This window comes from Loxodonta africana, chromosome 17 (genome assembly GCF_030014295.1).
Source record: "Loxodonta africana isolate mLoxAfr1 chromosome 17, mLoxAfr1.hap2, whole genome shotgun sequence".
NCBI lineage: Eukaryota > Metazoa > Chordata > Mammalia > Proboscidea > Elephantidae > Loxodonta > Loxodonta africana.
Genome location: NC_087358.1, coordinates 66,164,965 through 66,178,205, shown reverse-complemented (window position 1 = coordinate 66,178,205; position 13,241 = coordinate 66,164,965). Strand labels below are relative to the sequence as shown.

The 13,241-nt window shown below is 40.5% G+C and overlaps 1 protein-coding gene across 1 annotated transcript in view; it reads left to right on the top strand.

Moving 5' to 3' along the window:
* The first annotated feature begins 3,687 nt into the window (after window positions 1-3,687).
* Window positions 3,688-13,241, top strand: part of LCP1 (lymphocyte cytosolic protein 1) — a 65,534-nt gene continuing 55,980 nt past the window's right edge. Inside the window, exon 1 of the mRNA XM_023551298.2 lies at window positions 3,688-3,817. The gene's annotated coding sequence lies outside the window, so the exon portion shown is untranslated. The remainder of the gene's footprint in view (window positions 3,818-13,241) is intronic.

Below are 13,241 nucleotides of genomic sequence, written 5' to 3'. Positions count from 1 at the left end.
TGCAGACGACACAATCTTGCTTGCTGAAAGTGAAGAGGATTTGAAACACTTACTGATGAAGATCAAAGATCACAGCCTTCAGTATGGATTACACCTCAATATAAAGAAACAAAAATCCTCACAACTGGCCCAGTAAGGAACGTCATGGTAAATGGAGAAAAGATTGAAGTTGTCAAGGATTGCATTTGCTTTGGATCCACAATCAACACCCGCAGAAGCAGCAGTCAAGAAATCAAAAGACTCATTGCATTGGGCAAATGTACTGCAAAAGACCTCTTTAAAGTTTTAAAAAACAAAGATGTCAACTTGAAGACTAAGGTACGCCTGACCCAAGTCATGGTGTTTTCAATCACCTTGTATGCATGCGAAAGCTGGATGATGAACAAGGAAGACCAAAGAAGAACTGACACCTTTGAATTGTGATGTCAGAGAATATTGAATATACCATGAACTGCCAAAAGAAGGAACAAATCTGTCTTGGAGGAAGTACAACCAGAATGTTCCTTAGAAGCAAGGATGGCAAGACTATGTCTCACACACTTTGGACATGTTATCGGGAGGAATCAGTCCCCTGGAGAAGGCCGTCACACTTGTTAAAGTAGAGGGTCAGCAACAAAGAGGAAGCCCCTCAAGGAAATAGATTGACACAGTGGTTGCAACAATGGGCTCACCAATTGCAATGACTGTGAGAATAGCACAGGACTGGGCACTATTTTGTTCTGCTGTACATGGGGTCACTGTGAGTCGGAACTGACTGAATGGCCTAACAACACAACAACATAACAAGCAGTTCTAAACAATGATTGATAAAATACTCCTCCTGAAAAGGTTTCATTGGTCTGTCTTGGTTATCTAGTGCTGCTGTAACAGAAATACCACAAAGAGGATGGCTTTAACAAAGAGAAATTTATTCTCACAGTCTAGTAGGCTAGAAGTCCAAATTCAGGGAGCCACCTCCAGGGCAAGGCTGTCTCTCTCTCGGTTCAGAGGGAAGGTCCTTGTCATCAGTCTTCCTCTGGTCAAGGAGCTTTTCCGTGCAGGGACACTTGGTCCAAAAGACACATGCTCCTGCTCTTCTTTCTTGGTGGTATGAGGTCCCTGTCTCTCTGCTCATTTCTCTCTTTTGTATCTCAAAAGATATTGGCTTAAAACACAGCCTAATCTTGTACGTTGAGTCCTGCCTCATTAACACAATTTTCCCTAATCCCACCTCATCAACATCATGGAAATAGAATTTACAACACACCAGAAAATCACATCAGATGACAAAATGGTAGACAATCACACAATGCTGGGAACCATGGCCTAGCCAAGTTGACATTTTTGGGGAACACAATTCAAACCATGACAAAGTCTAAGACCTAAAACTGCCTGCACTAAGTAGACCTGCCCCACAGGGAGGCAGATGAAGAGGTTAAGATTGAGAGAGTAGGCGGAGGCTCATAAGGACCAAGTGCAGGATGTGGGTGAGGTGGTAGTGGGTGGCTGTTGTGGTGAAGAGCGGACGTGGTGCTCGGGTTGAAGAGGACTCCTTCAGCTGGGTGGTTATAAGAGCACCCATTTCAACTGCTTTCAGCTTTTAGAATCTAAACATCATCTGGAATCCTACACTCCTTAATTTTAACTTGAACCAACTGCTAGTCATAATTACATATGCTTTACCATCTTCAAAGGTCATCTCTGCATCTGCATCAATGTCTCACTGTGTCTTTTCACCACTTTCATAATTGATGGTGTTATGAGTTGAATTATGTTGAAGCCCTAACTCCTGGTACCTATGAATGTGACCTTGTTTGGAGACAGGGTCTTTGAAGATGTTATCAGTCAACATGAGGTTATACTGGAGTAAGGTGGGTCTACTCCCATCTGAGTGGTGCCCTATAAAAGAGGAGAAGAGACACAGAGGAAAGACAAGTTCCTTGCTGAGAATTTGCATTTCCACCCCCAGATACACTGAATCAGAATCTACATTTTTAATAAGATCCACCAGATGATTCTTATGTCTAACTTCCTGGGAACTTGTTAGAAATGCAAATTCTCAGCAGAGGTTTGAACCAGAACAAACCAGTTTGAAGCCCTGCTTTATCGATTCTTCAGATCTCAGACGACCAGGCATCAGTAGATTCAGAAAGGTACTGTTTTGTCTTCTTTCAGGTAAATGAAATGTGTATATGTTCCCCTTTAGGAAGTGTTACTGTTGGATCTTCATTCCAGCACGAAACCACAGGGATGTGGCACCTGATGAGGGAGGTCCACAGTACAGCCAGAATGTTCCTTAGAAGCAAGGATGGCAAGACTTGGTCTCAAGTATTTTGGACATGTTATGAGGAGGGACCAGTCCCTGGAGAAGGACATCATGCTTGGTGAAGCAGAGGGTCAGTGAAAGAGAGGAAGACCCTCAACAAGGTGCATTGACATAGTGGGTACAACAATGGGCTCAAACATAGCAATGACTGTAAGGATGGCACAGGACTGGGCAGTGTTTTGTTCTGTTGTACATAGGGTCGCTATGAGTTGGAACTGTTGGTGTGCTCAAATCCATTATTGCAGCCACTGTATATTTGAGTGCCTCTTGATATAGGGGGCTCGTCTTCTAGCATTATATCAGACAGTGTCCTATTGTGATCCATAACATTTTCATTGGCTAGTTTTTAGAAGTAGATCACCAGGCCTTTCATTCTAGTCTTAGTCTGGAAGCTCCACTGAAACTTGTCCGCCATGGGTGACTCTGCTGATAGCTGAAATCCTGGTGACCTAGCTTCTGGCACCATAGCAACATGAAAGCCACCACAGTGTGTTGACTATGCTTAATATTTAGTCAGCATTACTCAGGGTGCTACAGTGTAAGTAGAGAAAACTTCACCCTCTGTTAGGCTATCAGCACTTGAAATGTGTTTAAACACTGGAATTCACCCTCAAACAAGCATCTGGGGCTTGGACATAGAATATAACTTTTTTCCCCCTGCTAATTTTATAAAATGTGTATTCAGAAAAAAAATATATCTGGTCTATATGAAAGAACTTGGCTACCTGTTTAACTCTAGCAAGTTGCCTGTGTAATGTATTGCTGCTCTTGATAGGAAACTTCTCAATAATTTAAGTCATGAATTGGGTTAAAGAGATCCTTAGCACATAAGTGTTCTATAAATAAAAGAATGAGTGAAGAATATAGTAACCCTCCTTTCCAAACCCTGCCCTTAAAGAGATCCTTTTGTTTTGTTTGTACCAATAAGATCACTGCTAGGGGACTCTTAAGGGAGGTTTAGCTTCACCTGGGTGGGACTTTTCCAAGGGAGTCCCTTTTAGCTTGTTTCAGGTGTTCGGCCACCTTTTCCCTTGGCTCTGTCACTAAAAATGAATAGTTTGTTGATTTCTGATGTAAGTAGCTTAGCACCAGGGCTTTGCGTTGCCATCCTGGTCAGAAAAAGAAGTGAAGGCGGAGCGCTGAGCGTGCCTTGCTGTCTGAAATCAGAATGGTTGAAGCAGTCCAGTGCCTACTAGGAGAAAGCTAGAGGAGAAAGAAAGGGAAGGAGAGAGAAAAATGCTTGTGAAGAGGAAGTGGTAAGAGGCTTCAGCATTTCAGTGTGACCTGTTCTGTCAGGTGATTTCTGTGGGGGAGGGGACATGAAAAAAAAAAAGTTCGGTAAAATGTCCTTATAAAGACAAAATCTATTTCTTTCCTGGCTGATGATTTGTCATTCTAGTCACTTCCTGCCTTGTGACCACACACCCGGGGTTGACAAAGTTGTTCTCCAGATCAGAAAGAAGGGGGTTTCTGATCACACGCCAGTCCTACCGAGGACAGTTTCTCTACAAGGTAAATTTTCCTCCTGGCTTTTTGTTGTCTCCAAGTGTTTATGGTGTAGTTGCTGGTTATTTGGCTCTGTTTCTTTGACTGTAGACTTTGGCTTCAGGGGACTGGAGATAGCACCTGTCCTCTGAGTCCTCTGTGAGCCCCACTACCCTTTAACTGCCCATGAAACCTGCAGCCACCTTGCGCTGCCGTCATGATGGGACCCCTCAGCTCATTGGTTTGGGTTCTCCTCAAGTTCTCCACAGTTCTCCCCATGGGGGGGGCGGAGAAAAAAAACTCATATTTTTCCTTTTTAAATGAAGCCAAGTTCTAATTTATTTTTATTGCTTTATTTTAGAGAGGTTATATTTACTGTGATTTTATCTCCTTTAAAATGTTTTCAGCAAGTCCATATCGATCATTTAGATTGTGCTGCTCGGTGGACTAATGGGGTGGTTTAATTTTAGCTCCTGTCGGTCTGTTGGTCTAACATTTTTCTAAGGTACTTTTATGGATGGGTTAGCATCTTGAGTCAGGCATGACTGAGTGTGCTGCTGGTTATTTGAGTCATTTTGGCGCCAAGGTTTTTTAATGGGTGCGCTTAATAACCACATGGAATTAGAGGCCTCTTCCTCTCCATTTATTCTCTGAAAATAAAAGCAAATTGGGTTGCTTAATTGTACTGTGTTTGTAAGATTGTCCGGACTATCCATTATGTTTATGCATAGACAGATGAATACCCAGTTAAATCTTGGGAAAAGGCTTCTGTCTAAAATAGAAGTTCTTTTAAAGTTGATGTAGGGTATTTATTCCAGAAACTTTGCTGAAATATAGAGACTTTGGGTCTTGTAGTATCAGCCCTGTTGGCGCAGTGGTTAAAGTGCTAGGCTGCTAACTGAAAGGTTGGCAGTTCGAATCCACTAGCTGCTCCATGGGAGAAAGATGTAATAGTCTCTTCCTGTAAAAATTACAGCCTAGGAAACCCTATGGGGCAGTTCTACTCTGCCCTGTATGGTTGCTATGAATGGGAATCGACGTGATGGCAATGGGTTTGGTTTCTTTGGTTTTCAGTATCAGCTTTTATTTAATGATCATTATCAAATAATGTTAAGAACCAGAGACAGAAGATAAGCATAAAAGCCATTAAGATTGGAAACAGATTCATTCATCAGCACAATTTTTCCTAATCAAGTATGGCAGCTTGTTTTCCAAAATTACTCCTTCAGGACAACATAAAAACAATGACAACAACTTACCATTAAGCAAATAAAGGCAGCTTGTTTTTGAATTTGTATAAATTTATCTTAATTTCTTTGTATGAAAATTTTTAAAAGAACATCTGTGGAGGCAAATTTAAATGGAATTAACCCTTTACCTGTAAGTGTGAATTTCTGGAAGTTGCAAACTGTGACCATCAATATTATTTTTATAACTCACCTGAATATTTTTAAACTAGCAAAAATGTGGAGTTGGGATAGGAGCTTGAACCCCAGAAAGGAAGAGATTTTAAAAAATATGCTGTGTCTTATTGTGTAGGAAAAATATTAATGAGAATAAAATTGATTTAGATATAAAGTCATGATTGTATTTTCCATGCATTGGGAGGGAATAAAAAGGAATATGAAAACGTTAATTCAAAGAAAAAAAAGTCTTTTGATTGAAATCAAATTTAGGTTGTGAAAGGATCATAACAAAACATCCATTCATCTTGATTCTATCTACTCTCTAGTAAAGTCAGGACATAGTCTTCTGGACCTTGTAATTTGAACAAGCACTGCTATGGTGGTGGAGATGTGCTTAGGAAGACATTTCAGTAGCAATTCCAGAGATTCTTTCCTTTGTAGCATTTTGTCTCCTCTGTGAACTATGTGTCTTAGGGTTCTTTTGAGAAACAGAAATGTATATAGAGAGAAAAAAAAAAAAGGGAGAGGGAAAGGTATTTACTTCAAGGGATTGGCTCATGTGATTGGTGCGGGGGGGCGGGGGCAAGTCCAAAACCCATAGGTCAGGTGGCAAGCTGGAGACTCCTGAAGGCTTGTGTCCCAAGATCTGTGGGTCAGGCAACAGGAAGAGTGAAGTGAGAGGAAGAGTTTTGCCAAAATATCTGTTTATACTTTGGAGACAGAACATACCCAAAGGGAACTCCCTTTTCAACTGATTGATTAGATTAGATTATGGACGATGATTCCATAACATTATATTACGTTACATTACAATACAGAACAGCAACTAGACTAGTGTTTGGCGAAACCACTGAGAACCATAGCCTAGCCAAACTGACAGAAAATTAACCCTCATACTGCGCCTGGAAATAATCAGTAATTTGGGGAACAATTTCAGTGTTTTAACTTCATTTATAATTTTATCTCTCAACCCTTTGGGGAAGGGGAAGGCCAACAAGCAAAATCTTATTCAAATGTATCTATTTAAATTAGAGAAGAGGGGAACAGTAATAATAACACTGCATATTGGTAAGCAAATATTCTACCCAGCCACTCTATGTGCATTATCTCACTTAATATCTCAGCTACCTTTAGAGATGAGGAATGGGTTTAGATCCTTGATGGAGCTGGCCTAAGGCCACTGGGCAGTTAAGCAGTAGAGAGCAGCCAAGATTCCAGGCTCCGTACTGCCTCATCTGTCTATTACCAGATCTTCCGTTCCATGTCAACATACTTTTCCCAGATATAGATGATTATAGGCTTTTATTACTGATGCTGACTAAAGAGATTTTGGGACTCACAGTTTTGGGAGAGAGAGAAGAAATTTCCAAGAAATCCAAAATTGGTTTTATTTTGATAAATGAGAGGTTCCATCACAGGTTTCAAATAATAATAGAATGAAAAAGTATTTTAACTAATGCATAATTTTACTAAAGAATTTTGTAAAATTCTTTACAAATTTGCCTGAACCTACTTCTCCAACCTTATTTCTTGTTACTTCCTCCTGCTCAACCCCCACCATCTCACCCCCTTGCTTCCCCACATTGTGGATATACCAGACCACAAGCCACCAGAATGTTCTTTCACTCCACGTGCTTTGCTCTAACGGTTTCTGCAATTGCTTTCTTCTTTACTTGTAAAAAAACTCTGGTCACTGTTCAAGGTTCACTTTAAGGGACATGTCTTTTCTGAGGCCTTTCCTGACCGTTCTTTTCCCCCACCAACTATTTTGTGTCTATGTGTGTGTTTGCTTAATACTTTGATCTTTGAGCACATATAGCATAAGCCATATTGTTTGAGTTTCACAGTCTATCTGCAAAGAGACCTGACTCTTCTCCATCTCTCCTGGCACACAGTAGGTGCTAATGATATTTATTGAATTGAAAATTTGTCACAAATATTTTTTCTCGGCTCCTTAAATATGCATGGATGTCTTTGCTTTGATTTCTCTTACTAAATACTTTCTGACTTCCTATAGTGACTGCTATGAGGGAAGATACAACCAATAAGATAATACTTTGCATTTTGCCACACTTCATCTTTGTCAAAGCACTATTCTTCATCGAAGCCTCAAAACACTATAGGGCCTCTGACCCCGAGGAATTTGGGAAATTTTGCAGTGACAGTGGCAACCAGGCAAAATAATAATTTCATTATTTTAGTCTAAATACATTCACTGGGATGAAACTTAGCTTCCCTCACCAAAACTATGTACCCAGTAATGGACTTCTTTGGTGGCAAAGAATGTAAGAACAGATATCATTAACTTCGGCTTAGTTACTTTGGATTATTCTCAGAAAATTCTCAAGTCAACTTCTTGTTGCTGAAAAAGCTCAGGCCCATCTGTGTATATAGGAGAAATGGCAAATAAATTTTGAAATCAGGTTAGATAAAATAAAATTGAGAAATTTTTTCTTAAGATTACATTTACAAAGAGCCAAATATTCACTTTACAAGGTAGGATTATAAAGGCATTGGACTTTATGAATAATAGCAGATATTATACCAGAATGACCTTGGATGAATCCAGTTGCCTTCCTAGGGTTTTCGTTTGTTTGTTTTTGTCTGCTAGTGTCCAGGAATTGAGGTTTCTGAAAACCTCCCCAGCTCATAGATATCATCGAATGAAGCAATACTATTCTGTCTACATATTGAACGTTGCAGAAATAAAAAGCAGCATCAGAACCCGATGAAATAGAAAACTCATCAGTGTCAGCAGATTTGTCCCTGTTCTGCCAGAATAGCAACGCACATCTTGAATCAGAGGAGCTCATGTTTCACATTGTGTTCACTTGGAAGTTCTAAGAAGTCCCCTCCTGCTTAGATGTTCGTCTTCTAGGGACATCTCCCCACAGCTGCTGTAGCCTCTGGGCGCCCCAGATGGCATCTCCCGGGTGCTTTCCTCAGTTCCCTTCTGATTCAACTTCCCTTCTTGTACTACTGACTCTCCCTGATGTTTTGGTTTGTCAATTTCAATCATTGCATCAGTCTTCCCAGCAATTTCATAGTCACTCCACCTTGTAACATACGGCAGCTGCAGAGGAAAGAAAAAAATTTCATCTTAGCTCATAAATCGCTTACTTTGAATTGGCTGTTTTTCTAAGTACTTTGGCCACATTGGAAACCCTGGTGGCGTAGTGGTTAAGTGCTACGGCTGCTAACCAAAGGGTCAGCAGTTTGAATCCGCCAGGTGCGCCTTGGAAACTCTATGGGACAGTTCTACTCTGTCCTACAGGGTCGCTATGAGTCGGAATCAACTCGACGGCACTGGGTTTAGTTGGCCACATTAATGCATCCTGGGAGGTAGTTACTGGTGTCATCTTCACATTCGAAGGCTGGTTCATTCATTTGTGTGTTTCGATACTTAAATTTTTTTGCAATGGAACCATTTTATATTAACTACCAAACTCCAAGGCAACCTCCTAGAATAACAGGCAGCAGCTTAATTGTACCTAAGCCCTCGAGTTGAGCTCAGATAGTGAGACCAGTTTACCAGTTGCCATCAAGCCGACTCCAATTCTTGGCAACCCCATGTGTGTGTCGGAGCAGAACTGTGCTCCACAGGGTTTTCAATGACTGATTTTTCAGAATTTGTCAGTCCTTCCTTACCAGGCATCTCTGGGTAGACTTGAACCTCTAATCTTTCAGTTAGCATCTGAGTGTGTTAACCAACCATTTGCATCACCCAGGGATCCCTCCATATAATCATAATTTTCCCCAAATAAATGTATCCATATTATAATTGTTTTTATTAAACAGACTCTTCTTTATTCTCCTCATCGTCATCAACATTTATGTTTGCTCAGCTCCTCTGTGCATCTAACAACTTAGTTTATAGCAACTTACTGGTCTCTGCATAGAACACAAAACATGCTACCCATCCTCCAAAGATTTACAAAGTTCTTTGTCTTACAAGTTTAAAATAATTTTAGCCAACTTGCATTTCCAGGGTCTTGTGACTGCTAAGACATGAATAAATAAAGCAATTTAGTATTATGCCCAAGCACACGTATTTATAATTGTATAGTAAAGGCCAAACATAACCCCACCCAAAAAAATCAAACCTGTTGCCTCTGACTCACAGCGACCGTATAGGACAGAGTAGAGCTGCCCCACAGGGTTTCCAAGGAGCACCTGGTGGATTCCAACTGCCGACCTTTTGGTTAGCAGCCGTAGCTCTTAACCACTGCGCCACCAGTGCTCCTTGGGCCAAATACAGGTGTCCTAAAAACTATGAAGGAATAAAAGATTGTTTTAATTGTGAGTGGAAGAAGAAAGAGCAAAAATGACCCACTTACTGAGTTAAAATAAGTTTTGCTCAACTTCAGAACTGTGGCTGTCAGCCCCACTTACTAGTTACAGGGAGGCTATTTCTTAAATATGGTCGGTTGTTTTTTCTGGCGGAAGGAAAAGCTAAGATGTTAAATTGGGGAACAAGCAAAGCCACAGTTCTGTGGTTGCAGCATTGATTCTTGTTTTAGTCCAGCACCAGTTACACGGGTGGGCACCCTCTTTCTCTCTCTGCCTCTTTCTTGCTCTCTCGCACACGTGCACAGGCACGCATGTACACATACATACACGTACAGACAAACGCACATGCAAGCATGTACTTCTTGACTGGCTGAGCTAAGTTAAAATGAAAAAAGGGATTATGTTCTCCATAGACAGAAAAACCAAGACACCAAAGTCAGCAGGCAAATTAATTCAGCACGTGAGCTGCCATCTCCCAGATAATTTGTTTTTTTCCCCTCTGGTTGCACTTTTAAGACAGAAGTGAGTTAATGACATACTTACCTTAATTTTAAACAATACCCTGCATTTTGATCCTCAGTTTGGTAATCCTCACTAAAATTTACCTGAGCTGTGTATCCAAATGTATGAGGTAAGGAGATACACAAGTGTATTTGCCTAAAATTTGCATCTTTTTCCTCTTCGTTATTTCCCAGGCAAAATTTAGAATTAGAATTGCATCATTGTTAACTGTTGATGAAACATTTTAAATGTGAGCCCTTTGTACATCCTGGGCGTCATCAGCTCAGGTTGCCTTCACCAGGGTTAGGAAAGAGGAGAAGGATATGTTTCTTATGGAGAAAGCTGGGTAATAGGGATAAAATGAGGTTCATGGAAACATGAAGAACATTTGTGCAGTGTTTCATGGTTGAGTAACTCTTTCTTCATGTTAAAAACATGTCATCACCTCCCCCTGACAGCCTCAATGCTTCAAAACATTTTGAAAGTTTCTCCTGTGGAAAGATTGAATGTTGTGTGCGCCTTGGAGGACTTTCGGATTCCTCCTTTCCCTCGGTGTCTTTCAAGTTGAGACTTTTCATGAAAATACCACCGAGTCCCTGTTTCTTCCCTGTGACCACAGAGAAGGACAGCTGTGACTCTTAAGCTATCTGGTGATGGTCACACCATCTTTCTCCTCTCTCCACACCTATCCTGCTTGTTCATTGCATTTTCGGGGCCTCAGTTCTTCCTCCAATATCACATATGTTGTTAGGTGCCATCAAGTTGATTTTGACTCATAGCAACCTCATGTGACAGAGTAAAACTGCTCCATAGGGTTTTCTAGGCTGTAATCTTTACAGAAGCACATTGCCAGGTCTTTTTCCTGCAGAGCTACTGGGTGGGTTTGAACCACCAACTTTTTGGTTAGCAGCCCAGCACTTAACGTGGTGCCACCAGGACTCCTTATATCATATGTAGTGTCAGCTTTGTTAAGCTTATGAGCCTGAGGGTCTGCTGTTCTAGTGTGTGAAAGAGGCAGGTTTGGTAAAGAAAAAGGAGCAAATCTGGAGGCAGATTTGGATTCAGATTCTAGACTTTTACTAAATGTGGAGTCTGAGCAAGTCTCTTAACCCTTCTGAGGCTCATCTTCCTCATTAATAAAATAGGGAAAGAACGATCTACTTCCTACATCTGTTCTTGGGTCTTATTTTCTCCTTCTCTTTCCCCATTTTATCAATCTCTATGCATGTTTCACGCTGCTGTCACTACTGACTTTATTGAGGCCTTACTATTTCCTAGGCACCCTGTTACGCACTTGATATATATTTGCTCTTTTATTTCCATACCGTAGCTATGTATAGCTGATACTATTATCTCCTTGTAACATATGACAAAACTGAGGTTCAAGAAGGTTTAAGTGCCTTGGCCAATATTAAGTGGCAGAGCCAGGATTCACAGCTTGGCTCTTGTCCATTTTATACTGGCAGTTTTTTAAAGGTGCTAATTGTTTCTTGTTTAAACTGCGTTGCATCTTCTGCCCTTGTTTAAACTGCATTGCATCTTCTACCATTATTCACTAATTGCTTCCTAAGGACAAGTCTAAATATTCCCTTCTGTGATTAAGTATTGAGTGACTATTCCTAATGCCATCCTTTCCATCAGGAAAAGATCCTGGCTCTGCTTTGAGTAGGTCTGCTGGTATACCCAATATATTTGAAAAACAAACAAATCAATGCTTGAGGATTATGTGGTACGAAGTCCTTAAAATGATGGCTGTGAAGGTAGATTAGGCTGTTACCCACTTAAAGTGTTGACAAAGGGATGTTATAGCATATCCTGTAGTAAATTGTTACTGGTAAATATCTGCCAACCAAACTGTAACTTCCAACAAATGAAGATAAGTATAGCTCGTCAAATTAATACAGATTGCTTGATTCCATTAATCTAGACCTCCTTATTTTGCCTTTTTCGGAGAGCAAGCTTGTCACCAGATACTCTAAAACAACAGCCTCGAGGAGCCTATTGAAAACAAGGTCAAGTTATTAAGGACCCATAGAAGCTTCTATTCTCATTGCTAATATGCAAATGTCTGCTGTATATAGTCTCAGGGTTTTTCAGCTCAAACTAATGGAGAAAATGCCTGGAGAATTAGAGAATGGAAGAGAAGATGGAAGGTAGAGTACAGCTAACAGAATTGTGTCTTGGTACACCTGAGAGTGAGGAAGCACTGCCCAGTGGTCCTCATCACAGATACACAGAGATCACTTAGCTTTTCTTGACTCATGATGGATGTGGTTAGGCTCACTATCTTAAAATTGCTGTACACCTTCCCACTCTGGCCATACTTCCTCAACGATTAGAAGGTGCTTTCCACTGTCAGTATCTCAGGCAAGGCTAAGCCTAAGCCTTAGCCCTTGACCACTCAACACAAAATCAGTCAATACCAAGGCTGTTGACTTCTGGCTGGCATCACTTACAAATTTTGCCGTACCACCCGAAGTTATGGCTTCATAGACTGCGGATGAGAAATATGGTACAAGAACCAAAACAGCCAGGCTAAGGACATCTAGACATAGAACACACATGTGAAATCTAGGTTTACACACACACAGATACACAGTTAAGTGTGGTTATAGATGATGACTCTATATAGTATTTCATACAATTTATAGCGGAAATTTGGGTTTGTTTCCCTAGATGATCTTGTAAAAGTTCTAGTTCTTTTTTATTTTGCTTTTCCTTCCTTCCTTCTTCCCTCCCTCCCTTTCTTTCTTCCTTCCTTTCCCTGTCATTGCAGTATAAACTTTAAACACATTGTCTCACTAAATCCTAACACAATCTTGTCAGCATTGTGGTTGTATTATTTTTGCTTTTATTTATTTTGTTGTTGTTGAGAATATACATGGCAAAACATAGACCAATTCAGCTGTTTCTGCATGTACAATTCATTGACATTGATTATTTTCTTTGAGTTGTGCAGCCATTCTACTCCTCCTTGGCTTATGGTTGCATTATCAATATTCCCTTTTTACAGAAGAAGAAACTGAGGCTCAGAAAATTTAGGTAACAGTTACTGTACAAAAACTCACAGCAAGAAGTGGTTGAGTCAGAAAATCCAGCATCTCTTCACCATACCGGGTTGCTTCCTAGTTCATTCTTTTTTTTTTTTTACATAGGAAGCCCAATTTTAAAAAGGAAGATATGATCATTAGTGCTAGGATGAGGTATGTGGGGTGCTTGAAACTCCTTAACGTTGGCTTAGACTGGAGAAAAGT